The sequence below is a fragment of the Scyliorhinus torazame genome, chromosome 16, assembly GCF_047496885.1.
Source record: "Scyliorhinus torazame isolate Kashiwa2021f chromosome 16, sScyTor2.1, whole genome shotgun sequence".
NCBI classification, from domain to species: domain Eukaryota; kingdom Metazoa; phylum Chordata; class Chondrichthyes; order Carcharhiniformes; family Scyliorhinidae; genus Scyliorhinus; species Scyliorhinus torazame.
The window spans coordinates 131,165,760-131,180,096 of NC_092722.1; the positions used below are offsets into that span (position 1 = coordinate 131,165,760).

At 43.7% G+C, this 14,337-nt stretch overlaps 1 protein-coding gene across 7 annotated transcripts in view; it reads right to left on the reverse strand.

Moving 5' to 3' along the window:
• Positions 1-14,337, reverse strand: part of LOC140393076 (exocyst complex component 6-like) — a 246,763-nt gene that overhangs the window by 230,083 nt on the left and 2,343 nt on the right. The gene's annotated exons all lie outside the window — the stretch shown is intronic.

Sequence of the window (14,337 nt, forward strand, 5' to 3'; positions counted from 1 at the left end):
CTGTACATTCCAGGTTACTGCCCACTATAGCAATGAATAGAAAAATCCTGGAATCATTGAAGAAACAATTAGTTGTTGCATAAGGGATGTACTGGCTCCCAGTCAAGTAAGACCTTAATTTAAAATAATCAGCCTGAATTCAAAATCGCTCATCCCTTCTTTCATTGTAATCTCCTCTCCACTCCCGGGGTCCCAAACCTCTCCACCACTTGTTCCTCTAAACCCATCTCATTGGCCAAAATTCTAGTCACCCTGCCAATGCAGTTTGGTGTCATAGGTTTTATAATGCCCCCCACAAAGCACGCCCCACCCCAAAACCTGTGAATGAATTCATATTGTCAGAAACTGCATTCCCAAGATTTTGTTAGGTGGCTAATTACAGAGGGAAACAGACACTTCCTGCTTTCCATTACAACAAACTATGCACATACCCACCACTCCCACCTCCCCAAGAATTACTACATGCAATCAAGTTGCAATGTTTGACCAATTTTATAGTGAAATTTCTTTGAAATTGATAAGTGGTGCAATGCAACTTGGGCTTTTAGATTATTGGCCTTTCACAGAAAGAAAATTTTCAACCGAGAAAGTCCTCCATCCTCGCCAGAGTACCTTGTATAAAAAGGGCACACTATTACTTTAACAGCAATTTACACTATAAAATTGGTCAAACATTGCAACTTGATTGCATGTAGTAATTCTTGGGGAGGTGGGTATGTGCATGGATTGTTGTAATGAAAAGCAGGAAAAGTCTGTTTCCCTCTGTAATTAGCCACCTAATGGGAATGCACAGTTTCTGACAATATGAATTCATTCACAGGTTTTGGGGTGGGGCGTGCTTTATGGGGGCTTTATAAACATGACACCAAACTGCATTGGCAGGGTGACTAGAATTTTAGCTAAAGAGATGGGTTTAGAGGAACAAGTGGTGGAGAGGTTTGGGACCCCGGGAGTGGAGAGGAGATTACAATGAAAGAAGGGATGAGCGATTTGAATTCAGGATGACTATTTTAAATTAAGGTCTTACAACGATGATAAAATAAACACAATGAACCTCAGTCTCAAGATCATCAAAATGGAGGCAATATTTCATGTTACATTCAAATATATTAGGTTAATAGGGCAACATTGTAACTGCTGTACCACTGCACTATGCAGAGCAGTGCAGATTGAGATTTACAGAATCATAGCATCTACGGCACGGAGACAGGTCCCTCGGCACAACAAACTGGTCCATGCCAACCAAAAAGCCCATCTAAGCTAACCACATTTGCCTGCATTTGGCCCATATCCCTCTGAACCTTCCCTCTGAACCTTTCCTATCCATGTACCTGTCCAACTGCCTTTTAAATGTAGTCAATGTCCCTGCCTCAACCACTTCCCGGTCCGGCAGCTTATCATAGTGCAGAAGAAGGCCAGAAGAAGGCCATTCAGCCCATCGAGTTTGCACCAGCCCTTAAAAGGGCAACCCAAGCTCCACCTTATCCCCGTAACCCCACCCAACCTTTTTGGACACAAAGGGCAATTTAGCATGGCCAATCCACCTAACCTACACATCTTTGGACTGTGGGAAGAAACCGGAGCACCCGGAGGAAACCCACGCAGACACGGGGAGAACATGCAGACTCCGCACAGAGTGGCCCAAGCCAGGAATCAAACCTGGAGCTGTGTAGCAACTGTGCTAACCACTGTTACCATTCTGCCCTTTGCCCTTATTCCACATACGTACCACCTTCTTGTGTCGTGCGAGAACTGTAAAAAAATGCATCTTTTTTGAAGACAACTGATACAGCATAGCTGCAGGCTCCCTGCCTATTCATATTCTCCACAACCAGTTTCCAACAATACACAAGCCGCCCCCCCCCCCCCCCTGCCCCCGTCTTTATTTGACCGCTATACTACACAGAAACCAAAACCAAAACATCCATTGCTACCTGTATATTAGTGCATAGAATACAGAAATAGCTCAATCTTGATGAAAGCACATTACTGCAGATGCTGGAATATAAAACACACAAGCAAAAATGGCTCAATCTTAGTAAGTTGAACGTAAAACTCCCCCTCCCCAAGTTGAGGTTTCTTCCTTCAGGCCAGCAGTTTAAAAAAAATCAGGCAGAGAAAAAAAAAGCTCATCAGGACAAGCACTTATTACCTTGTGCTGGAGTATCATAAGTGTAGTCAACTTTATGCTTGATGGAGGAGAGATTTATATATTGCGACACAGACATTTGTTATATTATAAACACAAAAAATATGTTCCACTTGTTCAATTAAATATTTTTAAAGATCTAACGATGGCTTACTGTGCACGCCGACCTATTCTTTCTGATTTTCACCAGGCATGGAACTTGGTGGGGTTCAATCCCATAGCTCTTCCAATTCGCATTTTTTTCATTTCTCAAATATATGTGGAGTAAAAGTGGAGCTAGTAAATAAAGAATGAAAACTCGGGCATCTTTCCACATATCACACTGCTGCAGTTCTCCACCCGTCACTCCCCAGATGAAGTTCAAATTCTATTTCCTGCCATTTGAAATTTACTCAATTGTATATTGTTGATAAGTGATCTACCAGTAAGATTTGGAGCTCAGTTCAAGGTATATTCCCAAGACCAGAGTCTCCCAGTGAAGGCATCTTTAAATATGCTACATCACCAGTACATTTAACCCTCTTCAGGAGCTTTTAAACTAGTTTGGCAGGGGGATGGGAACCAAAGCTACGGATCAGAGGATAGGGTAGCTGTTGAACAGGCAGAAATAGTATGCAGCGAGTCTGTGAGGAAGGATAGACAGTTGATAGGGCAAAGTTGCACTCCGTGGAATGGGTTAAAGTGCGTCTGTTTCAATGCAAGGAGTGTCAGGAATAAGGAAGATGAACGTAGAGCATGGATCAGTACTTGGAACTACGATGTTGTGGCCATTACGGAGACGTGGATTTCACAGGGGCAGGAATGGTTGTCAGATGTTGAGGTTTAGATACTTTAAGAAGAACAGGGATGGAGGTAAAAGGGGAGGGAAATGGAACTGTTAATTATAGAGTGCATCACAGCTGCAGAAAAGGAGGTAGTCGAAGAGGATTTGTCCAGAGTCAGTATGGGTGGAAGTCAGAAACAAAGGAACAGTCACGTTATTGGAAGTTTTTTTTATAGACCACCCAATAGCAGCAGAGAGATGGAGGAACAGAATGGGTGACAGATCTTGGAAAGGTGCAGAAGTAACAAGAGTTGTTGTCGTGGGTGATTTGAACTTCCCTAATATTGACTGGAACCTCCTTAGTCCAAATGGTTTGGATGGAGCAGATTTTGTCAGGTGTGTATAGGAAGGATTCCTGACTCATAGGGGGCAGGCCATATTGGATTTGGTGCTTGGCAACGATCCAGGCCAGGTGTCAGATGACTCGGTTGAAGAGCATTTCGGTGACAGTGACCACAACTCCTTGACCGTCACCATAGTCATGGAGAGGGATAGGAACAGACATTTAATTTGGGGGGGGGGGGAAAAGAGGAGAAATTATACTGCTATTAGACAGGAGCCGAGGAGCACAAATTGGGAACAGTTGTTCTTGGGGAAATGCACAACAGTAATGTGGGGGTTGTTTAAGGAGCACTTGCTGCGAGTGCTGGATAGTTTTGTCCCACTGAGACAAGGAAAGAATGGCAAGGTGAAGGAGCCTTGGATGACAAGAGAAGTGGAGCTTTTGGTCAAGAGGAAGGAAGCTTACGAAAGGTTGATGAAGCAAGGATCTGGCATGGCTCTAGAGGGTTACAAGGTAGCCAGGAAGGAACTCAAAAATGGACTGAGGAGAGCTAGAAGGGGGCATGAAAAAGCCCTGGCGGGAAGGAAACCCCAAGGCGTTCTACACGTATGTAAAAATAAGAGTATGATCAGAGTGAGAGTAGGGCCGATCAGGAGGGAACTTGTGCCTAGAGTCTGAGGTAGGGGAGGCCCTAAATGAATATTTTGCTTCAGTATTCACTAGAGAGGGGGACCTTGTTGCTCATGAGAACAGCACGAGCCAAGTTAATCGGCTTGAACAGGTTGATATTAAGAAAGTGGATGTCAGAAAGTGGGACTTTTGTAAAGCATCAGGATAGACAAGTGCCTGGGCCTGACGGTATATACCCAAGGTTACTACGGGAAATGAAGGAGGAGATTGCTGCGCCATTGGCAATGATCTTTGCTTCCTCACTCTCCACTGGAGTAGTACCGGATATTTGGAGGGAGGAGAATATTGTTCCCCTGTTCAAGAAAGGGAATTGGGAAATCCCTGGGAATTACAGACCAGTCAGTCTCACGTCTGTGGGGAGCAAATTATTGGAACGAATTCGGAGAGATAGGATTTAGATAAACAGTTTGATTAAAAGAGAATCAGCATGGCTTTGTGAGGGGCAGGTCATGCCTCACAAGTCTCATTGAATTCTTTGAGGACGTGACGAGACACATTGATGAAGGTCGGGCAGTGGATGTGGTGCATATAGTTTTCAGTAATTTCAGCATTTGATAAGGTTCCCCATGGTAGGCTAATTCAGAAAGTTAGGGGGCATGGGATACAAGGAACTTTGGCTGTCTGGATACAGAATTGACTGGCTGAGAGAAGACAGCGAGTGGTAGTGGGTGAAAAGTATTCCCCCTGGAGGTCGGTGACCAGTGGTGTCCCGCAGGGATCTGTTCTGGTACCTCTGCTTTGTTTTTTTATAAATGACTTGGATGAGGAAGTGGAAGGGTGGGTTAGTGACACGAAGGTTGGGAGAGTTGTAGATGGTGTCAAAGGCTGTTGCAGGTTACAACAGGACATTGACAGGATGCAGAGATGGGCTGGATGCAGAGATGGGCTGAGAAGTGGCAGATGGAGTTCAACCTAGATAAATGTGAAGTGACTCATTTTGGAAGGTCGAATTTGAATGCTGAATACAGGATTAAAAGGCAGGATTCTTGGAAGTGTGGAGGAACGGAGGGATCTTGGTGTCCATGTACATAGATCCCGCAAAGTTGCCACCCAGGTTGAGAAGGTTGTTAAGAAGGCATATGGTATCATTAACGGGGGGTTGAGTTTAAGAGCAACGAGGTTTTGCTGCAGCTTTATAAAACCCTGGTTAGACTACACTTGGAATATTGCGTCCAGTTCTGGTCACCTCATGAAGGAAAGATGTGGATGCTCTGGAGAAGGTGCAGAGGAGATTTACCAGGATGCTGCCTGGACTGGAGGGCATGTCTTATGAAGAATGGTCGAGGGAGCTAGGTCTTTTTGCACTGGAGCAAAGAAGGATGAGAGGTGACATGATAGAGATGTACAAGGTGATAAGAGGCATGGTTATAGTGGGTAGCCAGAGACTTTTCCCCAGGGCGGAAATGGCTGCCACGAGGGGACATCATTTTAAGGTGTTTGGAGGAAGGTATAGGGGAGATGTCAGAGGTAGGTTCTTTACAGAGTGGTGGGTGCGTGGAATGCACTGCCAGCTGAGGTGGTGGCGTCAGAGTCATTAGCGACTCTTAGACAGGCACATGGTCAGCAGTAAATTGAAGAGGTGTAGGTTAGCTTGATCTTGATTAGGATAAATGGTTGGCACAACATCATGGGCCGAAGGGCCTATACTGTGCTGCAATGTTCTATGTTGTATTTCAGGGGTACAATCGGCTGCATAATGCGGAAGTTGATCAATTTACCTCCAAATATATGGACGACAAATTCTGTGCGTCATGGAAATGTTCCACATACGGTTTCTGATGTTAAGCATGTAATTATTAGTCTTAAGAATAATGTACTTGATTTGCAGCTAAGGTAGCACAGTTGTGAAATTAATGTTTTGTATGCCGTTTTAATTTGACAACGGCAATCTGTCCTCTGGAACAGTGCAACACTGAAATAACACAAATAAGACTGAAACAATAAAGAGGAATTAATCAATGTTTCACAATTCAATTTTTCTTGCTTAATTTTCCTGTAAAAGGCAATTACTCCAAATTATTCTCACTCAAGTATCTGGTTTGAGAGAAGGAAAATACTGAGTGTAGCTGGTCAGTTATCACCGCTTCCGATAGTATGAACGTTGTTTTACTACCGTTGACAAGAACAAAAAGAAAAACAGCATGACAGAGAAACTGCTGAGTGAGCATTCTTCCTTATAGAAACCGAAACATAACCATCAATACCAAACCTGCAGAACACTTACTACCATACCTACTATCAACACAAATACTATGGACAAATTTTCCACACTACTCACAGGAATACTACAGACAAAAGAAGTCTCTTGCCTGCTAGATTTAGATTTGCCACATGCAAGTATTGTTCTGCGTACCGACCAGGCAAATAGTTCCATGTATGAAAAACATAGGACATACGATAAATACACAATATAAACACTTGGACATAGACATCGGGTGAAGCATACGGAATGTAGAGCTACACAGTAGAGAAGATGCAGAGTGATCAGTTCAGTACACAAGGGTCATTCAGGAGTCTGGTAACAGCGAGGAAAAAGCGTTTTTTGGAATTGGTTGGTGCGTGCTCTCAGACTGGTGTATCTTTTGCCCGATGGAAGAGAGAATAACCTGGTGGAAGGATCTTTGATTATGCTGCCCGCTTTCCCAAGGCAGCGGGAAATGTAGACAAAGTCAATGGATGGGAGGCAGGATCATGTGATAGGCTGGGCTGTGTTCACGACTCTGTAGTTTCTTACGGTTTCAGGCTCAGCAGTTGCCATAACAAGCTGTGATGCTGTCAGATAGGATCCTTTCTATGGTGTATTTGTAAAAATTGGAAGAGTGAATGTGGACATGCTGAATTTCCAGAGCAAGTATGGGCGCTATTGTGCTTTCTTGGTCATAGTGTCGACGTGGGTGGACCAGGACAGATTGTTGGTGACATTTACACCTCAAAATTTGAAGCTCTCAACCATCTCCATCATGGCACCATTGATGCAGACAGGGGTGTATACGACACTCTGCTTCTGGACGTCGATGACCAGCTTCATATTTTTGCTGACATGAGGGAGAGATTGTTGTTGTTGCACCACACCACTAGGTTCTCCATCTCGGTTTCTCTAATGACCTTGACAAGAAAAAGAGGACAAGGTTCCCAGGTTCAGTTGTTACAGTTCAGAAACAACTAGAAAGTCCAGTAAAACGCCCAAGTCACAGGGAACATTGGGAAAATCTCAGTTTTTTTAACTGCAAGATTCAGCAGTACTCAAGGAGCAGATTTCAAAACCAAATTGAAAAATAAAATTGCTGAATTTTTAAAAGGACATCTTCGCCTTCAACTAATAACCCCCCCCACTCAAAATGATTTTAATATCCACTGCAATTTCCCATTTTTCATCCCCCTCACCAATCTCTTGCCTTCATCTGGAGGAATTTATTCCTTCATAGGATTAGGTCCAAAGGACATTGTTGGTGTATGGCAATTCACCAGAAAGCGATTATTTGGGTACAAGCAACAGTTTGAGAATGTTTGAAAAATCAATGTCCACTTAGACATCAGTAAAAATAGCCACCCAAGGGCCTTAATTGGGTAAGAGCAGACTTCCTATCAGAGGCCGTGCCCATCGCATCAGTCAGGGCAGGATGCCGGAGGGAATTCTCTCCATGCAATTTCACGCTTCCTCACCACCCCAACCTCAAATATCCTTGCTGACCCCTATATGATGCCTTGCTAGCCCTTCTTTTATCTGTAGCCATAATGTGGAGATGCCGGCATTGGTCTGGGGGTGAACACAGTAAGAAGTCTTACAACACCAGGTTAAAAGTCCAACAGGTTTGTTTAAAATCACTAGCTTTCGGAGCACTGCTCCTTCCTTCACCGGAGGAAGAAGCAGTGCTCCAAAAGCTAGTGATTTTAAACAAACCTGTTGGACTTTAACCTGGTGTTGTAAGACTTCTTACTGTGTTCATCTGTAGCAGCCAACACTACACATGGACCTTTTTGAAAATCTTCTCTATTTAATAATAATAATAATCTTTATTATGGTCACGTAACGCAAGTAGGCTTACGTTAACACTGCAAAAGAAGCAATGGCAATATGAGGCAAATGTTTTTCACATTGCAAAAGGATCTGGAATGAACTGCCCGAGAGGATGGTGGAGGCAGGTTCGATAGAGGCATGCAAGAGAAAATGATTATCTAAAAGAAAAGAATGTGTAGGGCTAGTGGCTCTAATTGCTACTACAGCAAACCGGCACAGACAACGGGCCCAACAGCTTCCTGTGCTGTAACAATTGTGATTCTGAGGATGGCAAAACTACAAGACAATTTTCTGATCACTAACAAAAGTCTACAGCAAATTGCCCATAGTTGCAGTGCTGCATATAGCATGGAAAAGAGATGGTGATGCGGATTAACTTTTGTTCCAAAGTTATTCTGAATTGGGGAAGGTGAGTGCAGACTCCAGTCTTGATTGTATGGCAAAAATAATGGGAGGCTGATGTGTTTGTTTTTTTAAATATAAAAATTTGGAGCGCACAATTTTTTCCTCCAGTTAAGGGGCAATTTAGCATGGCCAATTAACCTACCCTACACATCTTTGTGGGTGTGAGACCTATGCAGACACGGGGAGAATGTGCAAACTCCACATGGACAGTGATCCGGGGCTGGGATCAAACAGAGTCCTCAGCACCGTGACGGATCAGTGCTAACCACTGCGCCACCTTGCCACCCTCGCTCAGTTATTAACGTAGCAATCAGGCAGCAACTTCTAATGACCAAATATTATTATACACAATTAAAATGTATAAAAATCAGGGCGGCAGTGGTGCAATGGTTAGCATTACTGCAGACGCCGCCGAGGACCCGGTTCGATCCTGACCCGGGCCACTGGGTGGAGTTTGCGTATTCTCCCCAAGTATGTGTGGATCTCACGCCCACAATCCAAAGATGTGCAGGTTAGGTGGATTGGCCACACTAAATTGTCCCTTAATTGGAAAATAAAAAAATAATTGGGTACTCTAAATATTATGTTTAACAAATAAGTAGGCACCCGTTTTGTGGTGGGAGGGGGGGGGGAAAAGAGAACTGGGGAGGTACATATACATTTGGGTGCCAGAGAAATATTACAGGAGTTACGTCCAATACAGAGAGGGCAATACGTGAATGGATCTGGTGTTACTTGCTTCTTCGTTCAGCTTTTATAATTGTTATTGGGGATTAAGAAAGTGTAAAACTTTTCTAAAAGGTCTGTCATTTTGCCTATCTCAATCCAGTCTTGCTTTCCCTCTCGATTTTGCTTTCTGCATCAGATTTAACATTCTGTTCAGACTTGGACACTGCACTGCTCATTAATGGCTTCAAATTTTACTGGTTAAGGAGATACATGTACAGCGGTGTTGAACTGCAGAATCAGTTATTCTTTTTTTTTTAAAGAAAAATATTTGAAGTACCCAATTCTTTTTTTCCCCCAAATAAGGGGCAATTTAGCGTGGCCAATCCACCTACCCTGCACATCTTTGGGTTGTAGGGGTGAGACCCACGCAGACACGGAATGAATGTGTAAACTCCACATGGACAGTGACCTGGGGCTGGGATTGAACCCGGGTCCTCAGCGGCGTGAGGCAACAGTGTTTGACCACTGCGCGACCGTGCCGCCCCAGAATCAGCTATCCTGAAGAACAAGAGATTCGAGGGCTGCATGGCCACACTAAATTGCCCCTTAACTGAAAAAAAAAAGTGAATTAGGCACTTTAAATTTATTCTTTAAAAATAGATTTGAAACTTTTTAAATGCTATTCGGTACTATTATAATTAATTCCAGGACATTGACCATTTTAAGACCTCAACAACATAAATTGCAAGTAAAATTTCTGCTTTACATGCCAGGTAACAATCATTCCAAGCAAGAGAGATTCCAACCGTGTGCACGTGACATTCAATGTAATTACTATTGCCAAATTCCTCCACCATCAACATCCAGAAACCAAACTGGACTAGCCATATAAATACTGTGGTTAATAAAAAGGTCAGAGGCTGGTATTCTTCAGGGAGTAACTCACCTCCTGACTCCCCAATACCTGTTCATCTACAAGGCACAAGTCAGGATCTGGATGCAATACTCTCCACTTGCATGAATAAGTGTAGCTCCAACAAGCCCACTTGAACAGCACCCATTCACCCCCTTCACAACTGGAACTCAGTGGCAGCATTGTGCATCATCTACCAAATGCACTGCAGCAATTTGGCAGCTCCTTCCAAATCTGCAATCTCGGGTCACCTGGAAGGATAAAGGCAGATTCATTGGAATCCACAACCTGCAAGTTCCCGCCAAGTCTCACACTTTCCAGGTTTGGAACTATGCTGCCATTCCTTCATTTGTTGCTGGGTCAAAATCATTCTCGAACAGCACTGAGTGTACAGACACCAGACTCCAGTGGTTCAAGAAGGCAGCTCACACAACCTCATAAGGACAAATATGGATAGACAAAAACAATGGCTTTGCTAGAAATTCTCTCATCCCACAAAATCAATATGAAAAAAGGGAAATGCCACTGTTTACTGTCCACCTTTTAAAAATGAATACAGTACTATAGACATAGTACATGTTTTTAAATAGTTGTAAATGTTCTTATTATTTGACTAAGTTTACTGTCTATTCTCTTTGCTACAGTTTTTCCTTGCTCCGCAGTGCTCAGTTTGACTGCTGCAATTTCTTTGTGACAGTCTCTTTTTTTCCCTGTTGGGCAAGTCTGTCCTTCCATCTGCTTCCTCTCCTGTGCCTGCTTGCATCTTAATTTATATTCATTTGCAACTCTCACTTTTCCAAATAAGGCCATAAGGCTCGAGCACATAAGGTGAAAGCAAAGCTTGTCCATTAGAGGGGTGGTGAACAAGCTAGTCAAATGGTGCTGGGACAAATACAGGTGCAAATTAAATGAGACGTTTCTGTGGGAGGAGGGGGTTGTGCCAAGGTCTGCAGAACTACAGGTTTGAATCAAGTCTTTCCATTGGCATATGCATCTAGAATCAGAGTCACAACACTGGCATCCATCAGCCACTAATACAGCAGTGGGCCACTGCAAGCAGCAAGTAGAGCTTCCATTTCTGCAAGCACTTTTTATGACCTCAGCATGTCCCAAGCATTAGCTCATCGTGTAGTTGACGTATAATTTTTAAAAGTTTGCACAAATTTAAAGTTAATACTGAAAATGTGTGAAGTAATGCATTTTAGGAGGGGTAACAAGGCAAGGGAATATACAATTAATGGTAGGACCCTAGGTGTTCATGTCTATAGACCCTACGGCAGCAGGACAGGTAGACAAGGTTGTTACAAAAGTACAAGAGTCGGGAGGCTATGGTGGATCTGCATAAAAAGCTGGTATGGCCGCAGCTGGACTAGTGCGCGCAGTTCTGGTCGCCACACTATAGGAAGTTATTGCACTAGAAAGGGGGCAGAGGTGATTCACCTGGATATTGCCTGGGCTGGAGCTCTTCAGCGATCAAGAAAGACTGAAGACTGGGGCTGCTTTCCTTGGAGCAGAGATGGTGGAGGGGTGCCTGATTGAGATATATAGAACGGGCAGATTGGAAGGAATTTTTCCCTTTCAGAGGAGTTAATAACCAGGCGGCATAAGGTAAGGGACAGGAGGCTTAGAGGGGACATGAGGAAAAACATTTTCATCCAGAGAGTGGTTGGTCCAAAACTCACTGCCTGAAAAGGGTGGTAGAGGTTAGAACCTTCAACATTTAACCAGGTATTTAGATGAGCACATGAAATGCCATAACATACAAGGCTACAGGCCAAGAGCTAAAAATGGGATAGATTGTGGTGCTTGATGGCTGGCACCAGCCTCCTTCCATATTGTAAAAACTCTGACTAACAGCAGTATTTTTGGTGATGGTGATGTTGAGCGAGAAATGTTTACCAGGATGGCAGGAGAACTTTTCCCACTTTAGAATCGATGGGTGTAGATGGCCTTCTCTTTTCTGAAAGATAGCACCTACAAATAGCAAGCACTTAGTCAATCTAAGCTGATACTACTATGTACAAGTGCAGCTTGGACCCATGACCCAATAAGTATGCTACCACTAAGCCACCTAGAAACAGAAAGAGTGCCCAGAGTCTGTGACATGAAGCTACAACAGAAGGGAGCATTGGAATGGGAAAACAGTGCAGATGGAAGTCTGAAATGAGTTTGTTAGCAGGTTAGAATAGTGGTGTTGACGATATTTGCATGGCTTGGGATCATGTTGCATACCAGCAATCATAAATTAATAAGGCTACTAAAATTCCCACATGCTGATCCAGCCACTGCACTTTAATTTTAGAAGAAGCTGTGCTTCAGAATCTGCCCAGAGATACCAGAGCTTCCTCAAGATTGCAACAAAGGAAGCAGAACTAGAATGAGGTACAATTGAGGAAGAAGTGGAAATACAGCATTTCAGAAACAGCAGGGAAGGAGTGGGAGAGTAGTAACAATTGGACCAAGTTGAAGCGAGAGAGAGGCATAATTCTTACGGTAGAGGAAAGAGTAAAGCATGCCACATGGAAAGAAGCACAAAACCACGTACTCCTTCATCAGCTTTATCTATCCACGCAGAGCAGGTCATAAGATTACACTGCACCAGAATTACTATTACTATGATTGGGGAAACAGACATCTGCCATTCCCAAGACCTGCTCATATATTTTCCATGGGTTTTTGTATGAAGTTACAGTATTCTTTTGTGGCCTCTGGGACCTGTAGGAACAGGACAGGCAACAGTGAGTTGCAACCTTGGAGAGTTGCTGAACCAGGAAGTGGTTGTTTGGTAGTTAAGACTGGTCGTTAAAAAAGGTGCTCAGACTGAAATGGAAAAACACCAGCTATATGGAGAGTTTCATCCATATTATACAAATACAGGCACTTCAGTGTTCAAAGCATTCAAATGCTGAGCCAGATGGCAAGCTGCCATCCATATTTGCAAAGCTGATTAAGGAGCAGCACATTTCAACTTCCGGATGAGTATTTTGTTACACACGTGCACTCGCCCTAATTTACACATAAATGATAATGCTGTTAGCCTCTCCATAATTTTCTCTATGAATTCTGGGCCAACAGCTTTTCAGCATAGTTCCTGTTTCCTTCTCAGATTTGATTTTCAGTCTAGCTTGGATGCTTCAATCTTATCTTGTCAAGCAAGATTGCAGCCTGGTGACACAGAAATGTTTATAACAGTAATATTGACATTGTAAACATCCCATGAATTTGTGGGACAAGACACAGCTAAAGAATGGTTAGGCATTTCGACTTTTTGCAGCCTTGGAAATAAAACTAATTGATATCATTTATTTTCCAATGAAAGGTCAAAGATCTGAAACGTGAACTTTCTCTCTCCACAGATACTGCCTGACCAGAGTACTTGAATCCACAATATTCTGTTTCAGTATCATTTGTTCTCCATTGCCCTCAGATACAAATTGCTGGTTTACAGACCATTAACTATTAGAGCACTTCAGACGTTCAAAACAAATTTGAACGTAGTTTTGACAGTCATTCAGACTCTAAACATTAGCTCCCTTTTCTCTCCACAGATACGATCAGACCTGCTGAGATTGTCCAGTATGTTTTTTGTTCAGATTCCAGCGTCCACAGTAATTTGCTTTTATATTTGAAATGTAGTGTTGAGAATGATCAATCCCAAAATATTCAGTGAAATCAACTGCTGATAGTTAAAGTAAATTAAGTAGATTAAATGCATAGCAACGTGACGGAGCTTTCCACAACCTGGTAGTGCCAGAAACCATGTTCCAAATGGGTGTAAACAGCACAGGACAGAGCTTCCACACAAATACCCCAATATTGCAGTCCCACTACAGAACATGGTCGCTCACTGATCTGCTAACCTTGAGTGGAGACAGTGGCAGCTGCATAATTTTCCATTGTAAGGCTGTGGTACCCGACAACCCTGGGAAAGTGACACACCCAGTTCCACTATAGAACATTGCCAACCTGTAACCCTGGAATTGGATGCATGATTGAGCTGCCTGTAACCCTGGATTTGGGGGCATGGTTGTGTTGGAACCGTGCACACTCCCGGTGAATATTTCAATCCTGTATCACCAGGAGGAATGTCACACTGCAGCTCCCACCGGGTAGTGCCAGCCCTGGTGTGGGTGCAGGCTCAGCTGGAGCTGCCCACACAGACTGTGTTTACAGACACAGGAGTACAAGAGGTTGCCCAAAGTCCTTGAAGGCACACAAAACTTTGAATATCGAGGCCTCGGGACTCTCGGCCCACAGTCAGCAACACCGTGTCCCGAACAAAGGCTGGGCACCAAGGAAACGGGCAGAGGGGCGGCTGGTAGCCAGCCCCCGGGGGGCGGGGGGGGGGGGGCGGGGGGTGAGACCCAGGCCCAGCCTCGGCCTGGCA